The sequence below is a fragment of the Schistocerca cancellata genome, chromosome 1, assembly GCF_023864275.1.
Source record: "Schistocerca cancellata isolate TAMUIC-IGC-003103 chromosome 1, iqSchCanc2.1, whole genome shotgun sequence".
Taxonomy (NCBI): domain Eukaryota; kingdom Metazoa; phylum Arthropoda; class Insecta; order Orthoptera; family Acrididae; genus Schistocerca; species Schistocerca cancellata.
The window spans coordinates 55909658-55930788 of NC_064626.1; positions in this window are offsets into that span (position 1 = coordinate 55909658).

Sequence of the window (21131 nt, forward strand, 5' to 3'; positions counted from 1 at the left end):
AGACAAGCAACCTCTTTCACGGAATTGTTCATGACATCGTCTAATGTTCTGTACTGTGGGAGGGCCTACAACATACCTACTATGGAAGTCACACTGAAAAGTCATTACTGACTCGCACTGAGCCAAACGTAGAACACAAAAGTATTTCTGTTGTCCCGACACCTTTTTTACTAGAACTGATGTGGGCGCACACTGCTGCTATCTAGCGGGAACCATGTAAAACTCAAGAGTTTGCTCTTTCCAGCAATACGTTGTTAAAGCACATAATGATTTTTTTAAAATCGGATGATTCTTTTTGATAAACTATGTATATTTCATTGATTATGGGAGTATATAAAGTACAAGGATACACTGTAAACGTAACTCAAATTAAAAATCCAACATCTTGTCCATAGATAGCTAACTAGGCAAGCAAGAACTGAGTAGACGTTACATCGCAATCACTACCGAGTCAGAAACAAGGCGGTTGTTACTTCCCATTTAAAAATTCATTAAAACTTTTTGCAGATACATTCGTCGCCATGAAGTGAACCTAATGAAGCGCCAACGCAGCTAAAGAAACAAAATTTTTATCTGATACCCAAGTTTATCAATAAAGGTAATAGGTTTCCGTACGTTTAACAAGGTTCTCGTATTATAACGGTCCTCGTATTTTAATGTGTCAGTTAGCTGAAAATCTAGGTTAGAATGGTCACATTAAGAGCTGAATAAATGATGGAGAACTACCCATTTACGTGCCTGTTATTTCCTCCGAAGCAGAGGCCGAACCAACGAGGCTGAAAAGTGTACGTCGTCATATAAAGTACCATGGCTTGCTTTAATCCAAAGCTGTTTATATTGCCGTAGCAGAAGTTCAGTAGCAACGTTGTGTAGTGGTTACGATACTAAACTGTTGCCTGTAGAGTCGTTAATTCAAAACTCAAATTGAGTGTACAGTTTTAATTTCTATATTCGGTTCGAGTACATTCAAGAAACATCCACAAATGTCAAGAATCACTGTTAGAAATGTTATGTAGTAGTATATGTACGGTTTCTGTTCTGGCCGGAGGCAGTTCACTCCGCGCTCTCGCATGTGAAAGTGCTGAATAAACCTTCGTTAGGTGAGGTTAGTGTTCGTCTTCTACGTGACATTATTGTGGTGGAGGCGCCGGGTGTTGGAAGTTGTGATAGCGTACGTTATCGACGACACAGTGGTTCCTATCAGGCCACGACAGAGCCGCCGTTTACGTGGCGAGAAACCCGAGTTCTAGCCATATTCAACAGATCGCAGTCTATCGGAGACACAAGAAGAACAGGACTTTACGATGACAGCAACTGTGTGCCATCACAACTGTGTGCCATCACGTGAGACATCCTTCCGGGTTCTCTGTTGACGATAGCCAAGATTCAAACAAGTGGCTGAAGGTACATGAGCGTATAGCCAAATTTAACAAATTGGATGACACCGTGTGTTGGCTAACGTATTTTCCTTCTTGTAGGGCACTGCCAAGCAATGGTTTGAGAACACCGAGGAGATGTTCACAAGCTGGGATGTATTCGAGGCGGAACTGAACAAGTATTTCGGCGACACACAACGACAGAAGTGCAAGGTTGAAGATAAATTAAATTGCAGGGCACAGCGTCCAGGAGAAACTACAGCATCCTACATTCAAGACGTCTTGGAGCTGTGTAAAATAGTGGATGTTAGACTGAAGGAGGAAGATAAGGTTGCACATCTCATGAAGGGTGTTGCTGAGAACATGTATCAAGCCTTACTCCTGAAGGAAGTTTCAACAGCAGACGACTTCATAAAATGGTGCCAGTATATCGAGACAATGCATCAAAAAAGAATTACACGCAAGAAATTTGAACGGCTTCCAAACGTCGTATCGATGTCTGTGATGGAGGAAGCAACTTATTTCACAAGTGTTCTTCGTCAGATAGTGAGACAGGAAGTTCAGGATCGCACGGCGAGCTAAAAACGAGACGCTTCAAGAGATCATAAAGGAGGAAGTGGAACAGACATCGACCTCAATATCTCGTCCTTCATTTCCCTTTAAAACGATGAAAAAGTCGAGGCCCAGGAGAAGTTGCGGTCCTACAGTGCCGCATGAGGAACCTGATTGGGCAACAAGGAAGACTGACGTCAGGAGGACCCAGGATAACCAACCAGTATGTTTCCACTGCGGATGACCGGGATACGTGGTGCACTATTGTCGAGAAAGGTGGCGGATATTTGATGACGCCCGCGCCTGAAGACAGTACACCGATCGTAGTCGACGACAACTCCAGGACGACGAAGAAGAACAAGAAGATGTAGGTGCAGGAATGATAGGTCACCATCGCCGAAAGCTAGCCGCCGGAGAGGACGCTCCCCAACACGCCGATCAGGGTCTCCATCGCCGTTTAGAAGCTCCAGCCGATCAGCTAGCCGCCGCAACCTGGAAAACTAAAGTCTGCAACCTTCCTTGGAGATGACGGCGCCAATGAGAAAAATCCTCCGCCGTCGATCACTACAAAAATGATAGGAAACTACGTCGATATCTTCATGTACGGCCGACCAGCCCAAGCTCTTGTGGACTCTGGAGCATCATAATCAGACATTTCGGAGAAGTACCGTCGCCAGTTGCAGAAAACCGTATTCGTCGACAGCACAACGTCTCTGCTGAAGTATGGAAAATATGTAAAACCTACAGGAAGATGTGTCATTCGTGTGGGTATACGTGACCATACACAGCCCTTAGAAATTCATCGTCTCACAAAAGTGTAGTTTATGACGTCATTCGCGAATGGGAATTTTTGAAAGCTTCTGAGGCAATTGTGGTCACTTGAAGATTACGCTAAACGTCATGAGATACTGTGGACAGGAAAATGTGCATCTGCATGTGTGCCGACTGTGTGTGCTGGAAGAAGTGGTCATTCCTGCAGTCAGCGCTAGAAAGGTAGCAGTCATGTGTCATGCCATTGATGTTGTAGTGGAATGTAAGAGAAACATACCACTGAAGAATAACTTGGTAAAAAAAATGCCTCTGAGCACTATGGGACTTAACTTCTGTGGTCATCAGTCCCCTAGAACTTAGAACTACTTAAACCTAACTAACCTAAGGACATCACACACATCCATGGCCGAGGCAGGATTCGAATCTGCGACCGTAGCAGTCCCGCGGTTCCGGACTGCGCGCCTAGAACCACTATACCACCGCGGCCGGCTAACTTGGTCATCCCAGCCTCTGTCGTCTCGTTTAAGAACGGATTCTGTGAATTGTGGGTAGCTAACTGTCGCCGAGAACCGCAGATCCTTTCAAGACACATGTGCGTAGCAAACGCTGAGCCGTCAATTGCCGATCAGCTGAGCGTCATAAAAAACTATGCCGAGTCTGTGGGCGAAATTAGCGCCACCACTGCGAGGTAAGAACTTCTAGCTCGACTATCGCCAGATCTCACTAAGGAAGAACACAAGAAGCTACTTGCCAGTCTTCAAGACTTCTCTGAATGATTCAATTCACAGGTGATGTAGTGCAATTATCATGGAGCGATAAAAGAAAACTGTGTGAATTTTCCTTTCAATAGGCAACCAAGATACGAAGAAAAGTGTGAGTTCTGCGTACGTCCATATTTAGGAGGAGAACGGCCCACGGCAAATCTTAAATATTATATGTACGTAACATTATGCAGTGACCAACATTACAAGTGAGAAATAGTTCTAAAAATACGGTTTCTCGACAATACCGAATACCTAAACTACAAAATATAGTCCTGACTTGCACAGCCCTAATTACAAAGAAAACAATATACAAAGATAAAGAAGAATGTAAGAGAAACATACCACTGAAGAATAACTTGGTAAAAAAAATGGCTCTGAGCACTATGGGACTTAACTTCTGCGGTGATCAGTCCCCTAGAACTTAGAACTACTTAAACCTAACTAACCTAAGGACATCACACACATCCATGGCCGAGGCAGGATTCGAATCTGCGACCGTAGCAGTCCCGCGGTTTCGGACTGCGCACCTAGAACCACTAGACCACCGCGGCCGGCTAACTTGGTCATCCCAGCCTCTGTCGTCTCGTTTAAGAACGGATTCTGTGAATTGTGGGTAGTTAACTGTCGCCGAGAACCGCAGATCCTTTCAAGACACATGTGCGTAGCAAACGCTGAGCCGTTAATTGCAGATCAGCTGAGCGTCATAAAAAACTATGCCGAGTCTGTGGGCGAAATTAGCGCCACCACTGCGAGGTAAGAACTTCTAGCTCGACTATCGCCAGATCTCACTAAGGAAGAACACAAGAAGCTACTTGCCAGTCTTCAAGACTTCTCTGAATGATTCAATCCACAGGTGATGTAGTGCAATTATCATGGAGCGAAAAAAGAAAACTGTGTGAATTTTCCTTTCAATAGGCAACCAAGATACGAAGAAAAGTGTGAGTTCTGCGTACGTCCATATTTAGGAGGAGAACGGCCCACGGCAAATCTTAAATATTATTTGTACGTAACATTATGCAGTGACCAACATTACGAGTGAGAAATAGTTCTAAAAATACGGTTTCTCGACAATACCGAATACCTAAACTACAAAATTTAGTCTTGACTTGCACTGCCCTAATTACAAAGAAAACAATATACAAAGATAAAGAAGAATTGTATAAAATACGTTATCTCCATTGACTGATGTGTTGTATGTATATATTTTCTCAAGCAAATAGATGTTTAGACACTGAAGAGGAAAGGCTGTCAGCAAAAGTCTCAAAAGGTTCTCGACCAATGTACTTTATATTTTTCCACAATATTCTAAAAAATGCATAGAAACGATGGTGACAAAAATCTCGAAAAAGCTTGCTGATTTACATGAAATGTTTATATGATAGCGTAATAAACATTAGGATGTACAAGAGCTATATATATTTTAATGTAAAAAATGTATGTGAAATCTTATGGGGCTTAACTGCTAAGGTCATCAGTCCCCAAGCTTACACAGTACTTTACTTAAATTACCCTAACACACACACACACACACCCATGGCTGATGGAGGACGCGCACCTCCGCCGGGACCAGCTGCACAGTCCATGACTGCAGCCCCTTAGACCGCTCGGCTAATCTCGCGTGGCATATTTTAATACATTTGGTTCATAAACATATACACAATATTTAGTGAAGAAAGTCGTTAAGGTAATAATCTCAAAAATTTCTTGGTCCTGCATGTTCCAATTTTTGAATCATGTACTTAAAAAGACATTCATCTACCTATGTATTTTTAAAGAATAATTCTGTTAAAACTGACGGTGAGAAAGAATACCCCGCCCGAAAAAAAAGGAGTGTGAGTTGGCTTCTTTCTTGCAGTCACTTTTAACTGCGTTATGAGTGTTTTTAAAAATTAGGCAAATTGTTTCTTCTGTGTATATTCCTTCTCGTTACACAAGTTTTAAACAAAAATTGTTGACACAGCTATGTACTAATTTGCTTTGTTTCTCGCAATCCGTTTGAATAGAGAGCTGGATTTACGTGTTGTCTACAGGGTTACACAACATGGTGGCGAATTAAAAGTAGCACGCCACCTCTTTTAATGCGAATGCAATATTTCGACTTCTGAAACTGAGTAAACAGCTACATTAACGGGCAGTTTCATGCAGTAATCGATTGTTAGGATTCTTCTGTTAGCATTTCAATTTATTTAATCAGTGAAATTAGAAGTTTCTGTTTGCAGTCTTCAAAATGACTTTCTCTATAGGAGAACGAACTGAAATTGTGGAAGTACGTGTGGAAACAGATTCGCTTAAGGAAACTCACGAAATTTTCGAGATCAAGTATTCGGATAGAGACTACTAGCAAAGAGAGCAATGCAGAGTCTGTATAAAAACTGGCGCATCTAAGGATCTGTGCAAAACGTAAGACAACAAAGAATTCCTTCAGTTCGCTCATCAGAAGTTATTGCAGACATTCGCCGAAGGATTATGCGGAGTCGAGAGAAGTCTACACGCGAACTGGCCCAGCAGGGCCATGTAACTAGGAGTTACCAGCGGAAATCTAAAAGTCTTAATTTGAAGCCGTATCGTGTGACTTGTGAAGCAACTACGGCATAATGACAGCCAGAAACTTGTAGATTACTGCACGTGGCGTAATAACATCAGCGATGGTTCGTTAGAACCTTTCTATTACATCATGAGCGATGAAGTATGTTTTCATCTTTCCGGTCATGAGAATTCACAGCACACGAGGTACTAGGCAACGGAAAACCCTAACGTTTTGTGTCAGCAAGCACTCCATGATGAAAAAATAGGTGTTTTGTTTGTCGTAACAGGAACGCACATGATTAGACCGATATTTATTGACCTTGCCCTCTAAACGTTTGCATATATGGAAAATTTTTATACAGTTTGTGCTCAACTCACTATGAAAGAAAACACTGCTTATTCCAGCAAGATGGGCATCATGCCATACGTCTAAGATATGTCTCGACGAGTTCATGATGTCTTCACTGGATGACCAAACTGTCAGTAAACATTTCTGGTCACACACAGTACAGGGACAGCCGTCATCGAGATCCGAACTTTAGGCCAGACGTATCTGAAGATGCTTAGACGTGCACAGCAGTGTATTGATGCTGCAGAGAGTTATTTTCAACATCTGCTACAAGTATATTTTTCACTGTTTTTTTCATTGTAAATAAATGGTAAGCCCATTTCATCTCTTCGTTTCTGTAATTTCATTGCATTTACTTTACACTTACACGAATTATTTGTATCTGCGCCACCATGTCCTACGAAATCTGACGCGTGCGAAACATTATAACCCAACCCGTTTTCTGATAAAAACCATGCGGTATAATACGATGCAATGAGTAAAAGAAAAGTGACATGTAAAATATTTAGTAAACATCTGTAGTCCTGTCTAACTTTGCAATTACTGTTATTAGTTAATACAACATACTGGAGAACTAGCAATTCCATATTTTTTGCCCAGACCAGTGCTGCTGCCTGCCAAGAAAAGCTCAGACTAGTTCTAATATACACTGCTGTTGCAAAAATCATCGTATGCCTCCCAATATCGTGTCTTATCTCCTTTTGCCTGGCGTAGTGTAGTCCCATGCAACAATACTAAGCCATGCTCGCTCTATAGCCGTCCGTAATTGCAAAAGTGTTGCGAGTGCAGGATTTTGTGCACGAACTGAGCTCCCGATCATGTCCTGTAAATATTCCAAGGGGTTCATATCGGGCGATGTGCGTGGTCAAATCATTCTCTCGAATTATCCAGAATTTTCTTCAGACCCTGTGTAGTCGTGTAACATACCGTCCGGTCACGTGGCGCATTGTCATCCACAAAAATTCCGTGTTTAGGAACATCAGGTCATGAAACTGTCTGTGTTCTGTTGCACTTGGCCCAAGTCTGATTAAATCGGACTGCTGCAACCACTTTGTATTATTTCGCATGACACACATGATGCCTCGAAAATGTGCCCCGAAATCAGAAAAACAAGTGTGGGATCCAGTTGCGATGCCACAAGCCACAGTACCGGCAGGGTAGTAAAAATTTGTCAACATGTGAGCTTTCAGAAAAATGCATGTAGTTCCAATACGCTATTTCCTTTTCCCGTTAAAATACACTCCTGGAAATTGAAATAAGAACACCGTGAATTCATTGTCCCAGGAAGGGGAAACTTTATTGACACATTCCTGGGGTCAGATACATCACATGATCACACTGACAGAACCACAGGCACATAGACACAGGCAACAGAGCAAGCACAATGTCAGCACTAGTACAGTGTATATCCACCTTTCGCTGCAATGCAGGCTGCTATTCTCCCATGGAGACGATCGTAGAGATGCTGGATGTAGTCCTGTGGAACGGCTCGCCATGCCATTTCCACCTGGCGCCTCAGTTGGACCAGCGTTCGTGCTGGACGTGCAGACCGCGTGAGACGACGCTTCATCCAGTCCCAAACATGCTCAATGGGGGACAGATCCGGAGATCTTGCTGGCCAGGGTAGTTGACTTACACCTTCTAGAGCACGTTGGGTGGCACGGGATACATGCGGACGTGCATTGTCCTGTTGGAACAGCAAGTTCCCTTGCCGGTCTAGGAATGGTAGAACGATGGGTTCGATGACGGTTTGGATGTACCGTGCACTATTCAGAGTCCCATCGACGATCACCAGTTGTGTACGGCCAGTGTAGGAGATCGCTCCCCACACCATGATGCCGGGTGTTGGCCCTGTGTGCCTCGGTCGTATGCAGTCCTGATTGTGGCGCTCACCTGAACGGCGCCAAACACGCATACGACCATCATTGGCACCAAGGCAGAAGCGACTCTCATCGCTGTAGACGACACGTCTCCATTCGTCCCTCCATTCACGCCTGTCGCGACACCACTGGAGGCGGGCTGCACGGTGTTGGGGCGTGAGCGGAAGACGGCCTAACGGTGTGCGGGACCGTAGCCCAGCTTCATGGAGACGGTTGCGAATGGTCCTCGCCGATACCCCAGGAGCAACAGTGTCCCTAATTTGCTGGGAAGTGGCGGTGCGGTCCCCTACGGCACTGCGTAGGATCCTACGGTCTTGGCGTGCATCCGTGCGTCGCTGCGGTCCGGTCCCAGGTCGACGGGCACGTGCACCTTCCGCCGACCACTGGCGACAACATCGATGTACTGTGGAGACCTCACGCCCCACGTGTTGAGCAATTCGGCTGTACGTCCACCCGGCCTCCCGCATGCGCACTATACGCCCTCGCTCAAAGTCCGTCAACTGCACATACGGGCCACGTCCACGCTGTCACGGCATGCTACCAGTGTTAAAGACTGCGATGGAGCTCCGTATGCCACGGCAAACTGGCTGACACTGACGGCGGCGGTGCACAAATGCTGCGCAGCTAGCGCCATTCGACGGCCTACACCGCGGTTCCTGGTGTGTCCGCTGTGCCGTGCGTGTGATCATTGCTTGTACAGCCCTCTCGCAGTGTCCGGAGCAAGTATGGTGGGTCTGACACACCGGTGTCAATGTGTTCTTTTTTCCATTTCCAGGAGTGTATTTCATGTTGGATCTTGTTACATGTGGAATCAAAATGTGTAAGTGGTAAGCTTCAGTCAGTAACCAAAGATTGTGAAAATTGAATTTCTCATTGAGTGTTGGATGACCACTTTACCCATCCATTCCCCCCCCCACCCCCTCCCGCCACCACGTTCCCCGCCCCATCGTTCCTATGTGGTCCAAAGTGTCACTTACAACGTCAATATGGCTCTTAAGGAAAAAAGTTTGAGTCACTGTAGTACAAAAAATGGCTCTGAGCACTATGTGACTTAACATCTGAGGTCATCAGTCCCCTAGAACTTAGAACTACTTGAACCTTACTAACCTAAGAACGTCACACACATCCATGCCGGAGGCAGGATTCGAACCTGCGACATTAGCGGTCCCGTGGTTCCAGACTGAAGGGCCTAGAACCATTCAGTAACACCGGTTGGCACTGTTGTAGACAGTGGTTATGTTATAGAAGGTACGAAGGCGGCAACGGCAGTGTGAGCGGAAGAGAGGGACATAGGGGAACTGGAACATAGCTGACAATGACAAAACTGCGCAAGGAAAAGAGTGAACAGAGACAATAGCAAGGGGGGGGGAGGGGGGAAGAATAACGAGAAGGAGGGAGTGGCAGTGGGTGAGAGCAACTGATAGTGAGAGACAGAGTACATGATAGAGAGAGACAATGAGGAAGGGAGAAATAGTGACAGTGGCAAGGAAGTAATGACACATTAGTAGTAAGCAAGTGCAAGAAGGAGACAGTGGCAGAGGGAGGAGACTATAGTAGTAGGACAAAACGGAGGAGCCTATGTCTGTGACACAGGAGACAATGACAGAGAGATACGAAGAGTTAATGAGACGGGCTGAGTGAGTGAGTGAGAAACAGCAACTTGGAGTCGATAAGTATGAGAGACATGCAGCGATGGTCTAGTGGGTGTAAGTGAGCTATGGTTAGGGGAGAGTATAAGAATTTGAAGTGAGCTGCACGTAAGAATAAAAAGGCGTGAAAATGTTTGCATATGAATAATTTTGGGGAACTTTTAACGGTGGTGCGGAAGGTAGAGAGAGAGAGAGCCAGCTGGTATCGCATGCAATGGTAATAGTATCTTGAAATGGTTCAAATGGCTCTGAGCACTATGGGACTTAACATCTATGGTCATCAGTCCCCTAGAACGTAGAACTACTTAAACCTAACTAACCTAATGACATCACACAACACCCAGCCATCACGAGGCAGAGAAAATCCCTGACCCCGTCGGGGATATAGTATCTTGAATAAAGAGAAACGTACTTGGATTTTTTTGTGCTCTAGGAACATTTTTCCCCTGATTCTGTAATAATTTAAAAGGTTGTGCCCCAGGATCCAGAAGGGGGAAAGTGCCACCTCCTGTCTCCTCTTGCGGACGCCTAATGTTACACGATGAGGGTCATAAATCGTATATGGAGGTAACATTAACAGGGGAGTTAAATAGTACAGTGGCTATGCATTTGCGCTGCATTCCTTTCCTTTTGCCGTAAGCACGGCTCATCATTACCGGGCTGGTCGTGGACGGGGTGCACAGCAGGCGCAGTCGTGTGTGGGGAGTGGCTCGCGATGTCCGCCGCGGCCCCCTGGGAGCGCCTCCAGCGCCCCCGCCACCTGCCGCCATCGGCGCGCACACTGCACGGCTGCCGCGCACCGCAGCGCTCTGCGCGCCGCCCGCGGCCGCCTCTGGCACATCGCGCGCGCCGCAACCTGCGCTGACGCGATTATCACGCGGCCCGGCGCGGAGCGGCGCTTTCCGGCGGCCGCGCTAATTGCCGTGTCCGGCCGGCCCTGATTAAATAATTCGGGCGCAGCGGTGCGCGACGGAGCCGGCGCACCGCGCCACGCAGCCTGTGACTGGACCGCCGACGGATGTGCGCTGTTTTCAAAATGAATCTCGCTGGCGTAATGGACGTAAAAAACTGGGCCCTAATCGACTCGTTTCCGTGTCTGAATGCGCAGAGCACGGTACAGGGAGGGATGACGCGTGAAGAGGGGGGTAACCGGGGAAATGCAGCCAGCGGCGTAATTGGGGTATCTGCCTGGGTCACACCCCCTGGTGGGAGCGAAATTTCGGCACGCGCGAGAATCATGAGGAACGGCAAAAAAAAAAGGATAAGAGTTGTTTGAATTAGGAGAAGGAAAATAAAAAATTGCAGGGATGACTAGTGGACAAAAAAACGAGAAGGGGGCGTACATATATGGAAGGAAATGATGGGGAGATCAGACAGGACTACGTAGAGCAGCTGTTCCAGGGCGCTCAACGACTTGGCGTGACAAGTGACATGAGATGTGTTGTTGCAGACACATGACAATGACATGGCTTGCGTGTGTCGCTAACAGAAGCGGTATGACATTACTAAATCTGCTGTGAACAATCTCTCTTGTCCAGTGGTTGTCAAACGTTTCTTGCTCAACTGACATTACTTACACTGTCGGCCGGAACACGGGGCCGCATATGTACCGACTCACTATCAATGGTAATGTACATAAATTAGTAAGTTTTGGACCCCCAATATAGTACGTCGTGCATGACTTCACACACAACAGTAAGGAGAGCTAGGCTACATAGTGGTTATGCTCCCTTCAGAATTGTTATCTAATAATTCTTCTGCGTCGTACCTTGGTCAGATCCTCAAGCAGATGTTGCTGAATTAAACATCTGTATTCACTCCACTCTACAAATCTTAGAAGCCTGTAACAGGAATTTTAGACAATCCTCTATATTTAATACTTCTGCAAAATGGTCACATTTTTGCAAAATATGAGATTACTTTTCTCGAGCCTGGATTTGGGGCTGAAGTGACTAGGGTGAACTGTATGGGAATGGCAAAGTACTATTTCAAATGGATGGAATAAAAAACAAAACATTTATCGTTTTAAGGTTTTGATACGAATTACCTGTCAAAACAAAGCTAGTAATATATCGCTATTTTCTAGATTCAGAGCTTCAGCCATACTTCACAGAATCCTTAAGGTATGAGATATTCTCTTTGCAAATACCTACCGCAGTGTGACATGTAACCAGAAAATTAATTAATCCGTTGATGAAATGTGCAGCACTTGTTTATTTACTGTGTCACTTTTTGATAAATTTCTATGTTCCTTGTCCATATATTGAAAATTAATTTTTATATATGTTCCTCATATGTAATCTGGAGATATACATTGAGTTTACTTCGCCCTAACATCATATCACCAGTTTTTCGTGAAGAAATGACTGGGTGGATCGAAGTAGCCGCTTGTGCATGTAATATTTCTCCACATTTTTTGTGGTACCATAGCAATAGATGTGAAGTTTTCTGTTTATTAACTTACTTAATTGACAGGCAAGTATTTGATAATACTAGAAAAATGCGTTTGGAATTATAACTCTGCCATTTTCTTGCCAAGTTTAGTTGCTGTTTCCAAAAACCTACTGCAAAATGGTCTACTGTTTTACTATTACTTGCTCCTATAACTCAGTCCCGTATCCACTCAATTATGTGGTTTGTTTGTTTTCAAATTACTAATTTCTCCTTAGAATTTACGCTCACGGAACCAAAATCATTACAAGGGGTGATCTAAACTACAGATAGGAAAAGGTATCGTGAGATTAGAATAACGGGCGTCGCGTTATACAGGGCTTCAAAATGACCGTCAAATGCGTTTGTGAAAAGCTGCAGTCGCGACTGAACGTTGAGTATCGGTATCAATATCGATTTCTTCCAGTGTAAACGATACGAGAGAGGCGGCTGCGGCTCAGCGCTGCCGTAAGTTCTCATGTGACCATATTACAGCGTTTGGTCGTGGCGAATGTGCGCCCTTAGAAAATACGATCCCCTCTTGTCAAGATATCACTGCTGCCAGGAAACGACAAAGCCTTGCAACTGCAACGATGCAAACGAGCCGCAGAGAGCCGGACGAAAGCCGTACATGGATCTGCGCAGCTGAATACACAGTGATATAGTGGAGTGATTAAACTTAAGCGCAGAAATACGTTAATATTACATCTCAGAATTCCAAGATAACTTAAACCATCATGAAGTTAATGGAATTGTGGGGAACGGAGTCCAAATTCATTCCAACCTTTTAGTATACTCCTTTCTATCTACTTATTTTATAAAGACGTCCGTCGTATTACCTAATTGGAGATCATGACCAGCTTTGAACATAGAAAATATATCGTGTGTGTAATCAGTTTGCCAAAAACTTGCACTAAATTCGAACTTCGTTGAGAACGCCAAGTACACTACATTTATTGTTAGCTGAAATCACTCATAAGCTTCCATAAAATTCTAAACTCATTCACGGAGTTGTTCACAGTTTCTGACATTCGCTCTCCAAGAAGCGAGTGCTGAATTTACTGTTCCTGTTTTAAACTAAGCACTGTTGACGTAAACTTTCTAATGTTTTTGTCACAAGTTAGTACTTCTAACATTCTGCGTGGTGTCTGTTTGTTCTATATCGCGTCTTCCTACCACTTTCGCGCAACGACGCTCTGCGCTTGTTTTTTAGGGAATTGACTAGTTGGAACCTTAGACCTGTTGCTGGTAAGGAGACGCCAGACCACACATGACATGTAGATTTCAGAAGAGTTCAGTGAGACTAGCGATGATATAACCAAATACTTAATGATTTCAGTGTCTGCTCCACAGCACTCCCTGTATAAGAATCTTAATACTAACTAAATTTAGTGGAAGGTGTTCAAGGCTTTCCTATTTTTAGTTACCTGGTAAAATAACGTCGAAAAAGCAGTTAAGTTTACCATTGGAAATTTTATTCTACTCACAAAACATTGTTAATAAATTGCACTATTGATAAAAGGAAATATTTTGGTACAGGATGGTAAAAACCAACTGCGTTCAACAAAAATGTGAACGAATATTCCCTGAATGGGTTTCCAAGTCCTACAATGGATCGAAGGATGACCTATGCCATATCACATCTATAATCTAGGTTTAAATTATCTAACTTGTCGTAAATTACAGTGGCTGATGTGGCTTCTCAATAACTATATAACAGAAAAATCATCGCGTTTCAGATTTTTACTTCAAGTGGCAAATGTGAACACCATGAGCTTTAATTGACGATCGACACTAGTATTACGCAAAAATGGGGTGTAACAAATGAGACTTCTGCAGTTCTGAATGAAGTTTTATGCGCGGTTATGCGGCATCGCGTGCGTTCATTACCTTGTCGGTGTTCGTCAGGGGGCGGCAGGCAGCACAGCTCCGCTCACCTCGCCGTCTCGGAAGCAACTCCTTCCTAATTTCTCCTTACTACAATTCACCAAAGTTGCTTCAAAAAAACTATCTGGCTGTGTTTTCATCTGACCAATCAGGGTCTCAATGTTGACCTTAACCTCCACCTACAAAAATTTTGTCCATCCAATGAGGAACGTTATACTTTTCGTGGTGGGGCAATGTTTTTAAATTTTGCAACGTAACAGAGACTTGAAAAAGTCTCACGCTAAAACTCGTTTCATAATTTCCTTCATTATATACGTTGGGTTGTGTGCCCGCTCGTAACTTATTTTCAATTTCTGTCGACTGCGCATTACCCTCATTGAATTCGCTTTCCTGGTTTCCATTCAAATAGCTCTGCAATACTCATTACTTCGTCCTTTCCTCATACATTCGTTGTGCATGCCTCTGGTAATTTATCTTCCTCGTCAGTATTCTCCCAATTAATTTCGTCCCAACACGATATTGTTATTTTATTTTCTTCGTTTTCATCTGGTCCCTGCTGATTTGTTTCTTCCTTCTTCTCTTCTCGTGATAAGATTTTTACTTCTCTGTTCAAGGTGCTGCAATTGTCCTCGGTCAGTGCATCATTCTCTTTGGCATGGGCGCTTAGCTTTCAATTCGAACATTTATCTGGGTTTGGTGGTCTTGCCTCCACCTCTTCTATCTATATTCTCTTTTCTTGTTCAGCTTGTTGATAGTGGTTTCTTTGTTGATAATTTGTCGGTCTATTGATTCTCCAGTACCCGTTCCGGTTGTCGTTATTCCCTCTATAATAGTTGTTGCCGTTCCTGGGTGAATTATAGTTATTGCCATATTCTCTTCTAAATCCATAACCGGTTCTTTGTTGAAATCTATTGTCGTTTCTTGGTGTGAAGTTATCACATGGTTCGTAATTATTGTTTATTCGTACTGTGTCTTGTGGATTTCACTGCTTTTTGCTTTCGTTTTAACGTGCGCTTCGTCTTTTTCTTGCGTCGTCTTCCGAAAATATGAACTCTAGTTCCCTTAGAATACCTTTAATGGCTTCGACGTCATTGCCTCCGCGACCTACTAATGATTGCTGGTATTTCAATGGTAGCTTCATCGCGCATAATTTAATCAACTCTCTGTCACTGTATGGTACATCTAAGCATTGATTTTTCTTTGCCATTAATTGGAAAAATTTCACGGGACTCTTCTCTCCTGAATTTTCTAAATATGGGTTCGGAAATAATTCGTACTTCACTCTGTTCTGTGCTTCGCTGGTCGAACATCGTGAGAGAAACTTCTCTCTGATATCTTCGTACGATCGGCATGTCGCTGCCACGTTCTGCATGGTTTCTGCGACTGTTCCTGACATGTGTGCACATATAAAGTCTAATTTGTGTGCTAGCATCCAGTGTTCTGGTAATCCTACTCGGAATTTATCAATAAAAGTTCGTGGATGAAATGAGTTTCCTTCCCGAAAGTGTTGAAATTTTCTGACTGTGAGGAAATGATCGTTGTCGTACTTCGTCATAGTTCCATATGAAATTCGCGATTCTTCGCCACTTTTGTTTCTGATCATTTCTCCCGTCGTTCTTTCTGGTTGTGGTAGATCCATTGGATATTGTACACTGTAACTTTCGCCTACCCTTGCGTAGTATCGATGGAGGGATACGCAATAATTTTCTTTCATCTGTTGTGAACGTGTTGCTGAATGCATTGCACTGTACTCTTCGCGACCTGGCTTTCCATTGTCAGGTATTGGTTAGGTATCTTGTCTGGCTAACCTTCCTGCTTCATTGCACGATTAAAACTGTCTTGAAACATACATTTGTGGTTCCGCATGTGTTTGTGATGACGTTTGTTCATCAAGAATTTCGAAACGTGTTTGTTGCTGTGCAGGCTGTCTTATTTCACGTATGTTACTTTCCGCCTGTGATTGGAATCGCAAATGCGTAATATCTTCGTTAATTGCTTGTTTTTCCGGTGCTGTTACAGATACGGATGTGGTAGCAGACTCTGTGCTTGTCGATCCTGTTCACTACGCTCTTCAATGGATTGCAACAACTCTGTTCGCAATTTCTGAAATTGTCGTTTCGTTTTCGCTTCTATTTTTACTATGCGGTTATCATATCTTTTCAGCGCTTCTGATGTGATACGTGTGTGTAACGCACTGTTTTCAACAACTTCACGCGCTGTACCTGCTGCTTGTCTAGTAATTTCGTTTATCTGTTTCTCCCTGGGTGTTGTTTCGTAATGTTTAGATCTCGTCCTGAATGTCATTACGCAATGCTTGTACGTCCGCTTGTACCTTGTCAGTGTCTGTTCTCAATTGATTGTGACCTGTTATTAAGTTTCCTATCACTTCGCGAGATTCTTTTGCGTCGTCTTCAATATGACTTAGGTGTAACTGAATTTTTTTGTTTTGTTCTTTAATCGCACGCATTTGTCTCGTGGTTTCTGCATTCTGAATTTGAATTTGGTTCGCTATGTCTTTATTTTGCCTTGTCATGGTTTCCGCAATTTGTTGTAATAATTCTGCCAGATTGGTGGGTCCTATTGCGTTTTCTTTGGACGTCCTACGCTCTGTGTTTTCGCCCAACAGTTGGTTTGCAACTGATTGCATTGAACTGTGCTGTGACACGTTCCTGCTCGCATTCCTTGTACTCTGTGGTGAGGGAGCTCTGATTACTTGTACTATGGGTTCTACGTATTCAAGACGCAAGTTAGAATCCTCATCGACTGTTTCCCTTCTTTCCTGCTCCTCTGTCGTATGCTGACTTACGTTTTCTATGCCTTGACGTACATTATCCTCGTTATGGTGCGTTATATGTCCTATTTCTCACGATACAGCATCGTCTGTTGTACTGTCCTCTATTCTCTGTCCATTTTCATGCTGGGTCTCTACCTCAATTCGGTCAAGGTCTCGATCTGCCATTGCTAATCTTTCCGAATCCCTTATCTTCTGTTTTAAAAGCAATTCACGCGTCCTACTTCGAGTCAACATGCGCTCATACGATCTCACGCGTCTCCTAATCTTTTTGTTCACACGACTTGACACTTATTATACCCAAGACTGACAATCCATTCACTTACTTATTGGGTCAGAACCAACTAGTCAACGATGTATCCGCCACCTGTGCGCCTGCATTGAGAAGAACATTTAACTCTAACAATTTTTAAAATTCATAACTTAATTATGCTATTGTCTCTGCTAGAATGCCTCACTATCTATCGCTGCAGCTACTGTTTTGTACTATTTATGCCTTTCAAACAAATTTTTTTTCCAAAAATTTTTATCAGGATATTTTTCTGACCTAGTTAGGCATGTGGTCGACTTTGAGTCATGGTATTTTACCATTATGACAGGGTCGCCATTCTCTAACTTTCTGCATGGTGTCTGTTCTAAGTCGTGTCTCCCTACCACTTTCGCACAACGACACTCTGAGAGTGTTTTGAGGGAATTGACTAGTTTGAACCTGGGACCTGTTGCTGGTAAGGAAACGCCAGACCTCACATGACATGTAGATTTCAGAAGAGTTCAGTGAGGCTAGCGATGATATAACTAAATCCTTAATGATTTCAGCGTCTGCCCCACTGCACTACCTGTAAAATAATCTTAGTACTAACTAAATTTAGTGGACGAGGTTCAAGGCTTTCCTATTTTTTGTTGGTTGGTAAAATATCGTCGAAAAAGCAGTTAAGTTTACCATTGGAAATTTTGTTCTACTCACAAAACATTGTTTATAAATTCCACCATTGATAAAAGGAAATGTTTTAATACAGGATGGTAAAAGCCAACTGTGTTCGCCAAAAATGTGAACGAATATTCCCTGAACGGGTTTCCAAGTTCTACAATGGATCGAAGGATGACGTATGCCATATCATATCTATAATCTAGGTTTAAATTACATTTCACAAAAGAGAAAACTATCAAAATGGTCTACAGTGACCCTCAATTATCTTAAATTACTTATCTAACTTGTCGTAAATTACAGTGGCTGATGTGGCTTCTCAATAACTATATAACCTAAAAATAATCACGATTTAGATTTTTACTTCAAGTGGCAAATGTGAACACCATGAGCTTTAATTGACGATCGACACTAGTATTACGCAAAAAGGGGGTGTAACAGATGAGACTTCTGCAGTTCTGAGTGAAGCCTTATGCGCTGTTATGCGGCTTCGCGTGCATTCATTACCTTTTCGGTGTTCGTCAGGGGGCGGCGGGCAGCACAGCTCTGCTCACCTCGCCATCTCAGAAGCAACTCCCTCCTAACTTCTGCTTACTACAATTTACTGAAGTTGGTTTAAAAAAATTATCTGGCTGTGTTTTCATCTGACCAATCAGGGTCTCTATGTTAACCTTAGCCTCCGCCTACTAAAATTCTGACTATCCAATGAGAAACGTCATACTTTTCGTGGTGGGGCAATGTTTCTAAAGTTTGTAACGTAACAGAGACGCGAAAAACTCTCACGCTAAAACTTGCACCTGGTGTGGTCCTTTTAGTGTTATCATAAGATCCATACTGTTCTTCTGGAGGGCTATATCTCTTAACATGGGCTGGGAGGTGGTCCTGACGTAACAGATCCGCGAAAAAGTCTCACGCTAAAACTTGCAGCTGGGGTGGCCCATTTTAGTGTTATCGTAAGATCTATACTGTTCTTCTGGAGGGCTCTAGATTTTAACATGGGCTGGGGGGTTGTCCTAGCGGTTATCTGGCGACGTGGGTGTCCGTCTCTTATCGCAGGGCCTTCCAGCACAACACGGTTCCGCTCTCGGCCTCTGTTCTCGTTTCTCCCCTCGGAACTGCGTCTGTCTCACGGTGGGAAGGTATGACATTCATTTAGGCATTCTTGTGTTAGTCTGTGGTATTCCATTTGCTCACTCGTTACTCATATTACTTTGGTTAATGGAATGTCACGATTTATTCGAGCTATGTGACATACTACAGGATTTGCTTATCATGCCAGGGTTTTCATGGAAGGTGTTGGATTTGCCCGACAACTTACATACTGTGTTCCTCGAAGATCTGTTTCGACTTGGGGGGGGGGGGGGGGAGTTCTCGTAACTGTACTAATCATGACTGTAAACTTAACAGTTAACATATTCATGTATCTTAACTGCTATGCTTTCGTAAGAAATTAGCTATTCATAAAAATGTCATTTATACTTGGCCTGTATAGAAATCAAGGCGCTCACACACCCTGCCTTCGCTCCCGAGCTCTCTTCTATACACCCAAAAAAACCTGCGTTGTTAAGTAGCTAGGTAGTGCTCTGATTCTATTAAGAATGTGTCAGTGCTACCTATCGAGTATACAGCAACAGGAACCTAAAAATACGTAAGTGAATTACACTGTTCAGAAATTTTGGAACTATGTGTGTTTTCCTTCAGTTGCTGACAATAGAAAGTTAAACTTCTAATCTGTTAGCTATGTGTGAAGTCTACCCTTCCAGTTCTTAGAGAAACTATGAATCAAACCTTTTTTTGTGCAAATCATTTCACTTTTCAAAATATTCTGATTTAAAATGTAGACTCTACACCATCTTTTCCCACTCTGATAATGATACCTGCAGTCGTTCCATGAAGTGAGACTTCTTAATTTCACTGCAGTTGCTTCACACAGCCACGTGGACCAGAAAATTTTATTGGCATGTGACTCCATCTCAATTTCCTGTCCCACTCATCCCTGGTTTTTCGTGTTTCTTCAATAACCAAATAAAGACTGATACTGAAATTACATACAATTTTGACCAGAATTCTATGGTGAGGATCCAAATACGTTAATGTACAAAACTTATGGAAGAAAATAATCTATGCATCACGTATCACTGACCAGCAACATAGACTGAAAAGTGCTGCGTTAAATAACAGAAGTTAACTAAAAGATATACATAATTAGACGAACAGAAACGACGCTTTTTTAAAAAATCCACAATCCCACTGAAGTCGACCGACTCGTGATGGTCCTCTGGACATTACAAAAGGCGGTACAAGGTTCTTAAACGTCTTTTAGCTGCATGACATTTAATAATGTAGTTAGGCGCGTGGACAACATTCGTAGAGCAGGAGTAGTTACTGTTTGAAATTCACAACAAAACAAAATTCTTCTTTGAAATATTTTAAGCGTAAATAATAGAACTTAAGTAAATTTAATTACATATCCAGCAGTTGTTTGGAGCAATGCAAATTTGTTCTTACGTTTCAGTTATTGTTGTACATACAAAGGGAAATCTAATAGAAAAACGACAAAGGCAAACAAAAATTAAATTTTTGAGGTCTAAGTTTATATAAACATATAATGCTTACAATAATCATTTGTAATTAACAAAACATAACACTCCGAACCATTGAACAATGTTTTGGATTTTCAGTTATTCAAACACAGTACACAGATATCAGCTATCTACTTTTTACCTACAAACTGGTGGCATTGGCAGCAATCTTATCTGGACGACTTATTTAGACTTCTTGGGCAATATCCCATATAATTTTCCCACTTAGGTTATTCCATAGCTTGCCAAACGTTTGGAAGATCTAACAGAATACTTGCACGTCTTCTAAGTTTTACAGCTATTCTTTCACTGTGGATCTAAATTCTATTTGTGATTGTATTAATCCCCATTCGAAATATTCAATAAAACTGCGCCTTTTAATTATTTTTGTTTTACACGCAAAACGCCGTTTGTTGCAGAGATGTTCAGTGAATCATAGAGAATTACCGGAGGGCACTATCTAAAATTCCTAGCAACATTACAGCTTTGTCGCATATGATCTACTAAGACTACGCCTATTTTTGTTTTATTGTAGAAGATTATCATTTCTGGTTTAGTCATTTCTTTCGTTTCTGCTTCAATAGCATCGTCATGGTGCATACTTGTTGGAATTAATGCAGCTTTCTTTTTCCTTGGACAATAAGACATC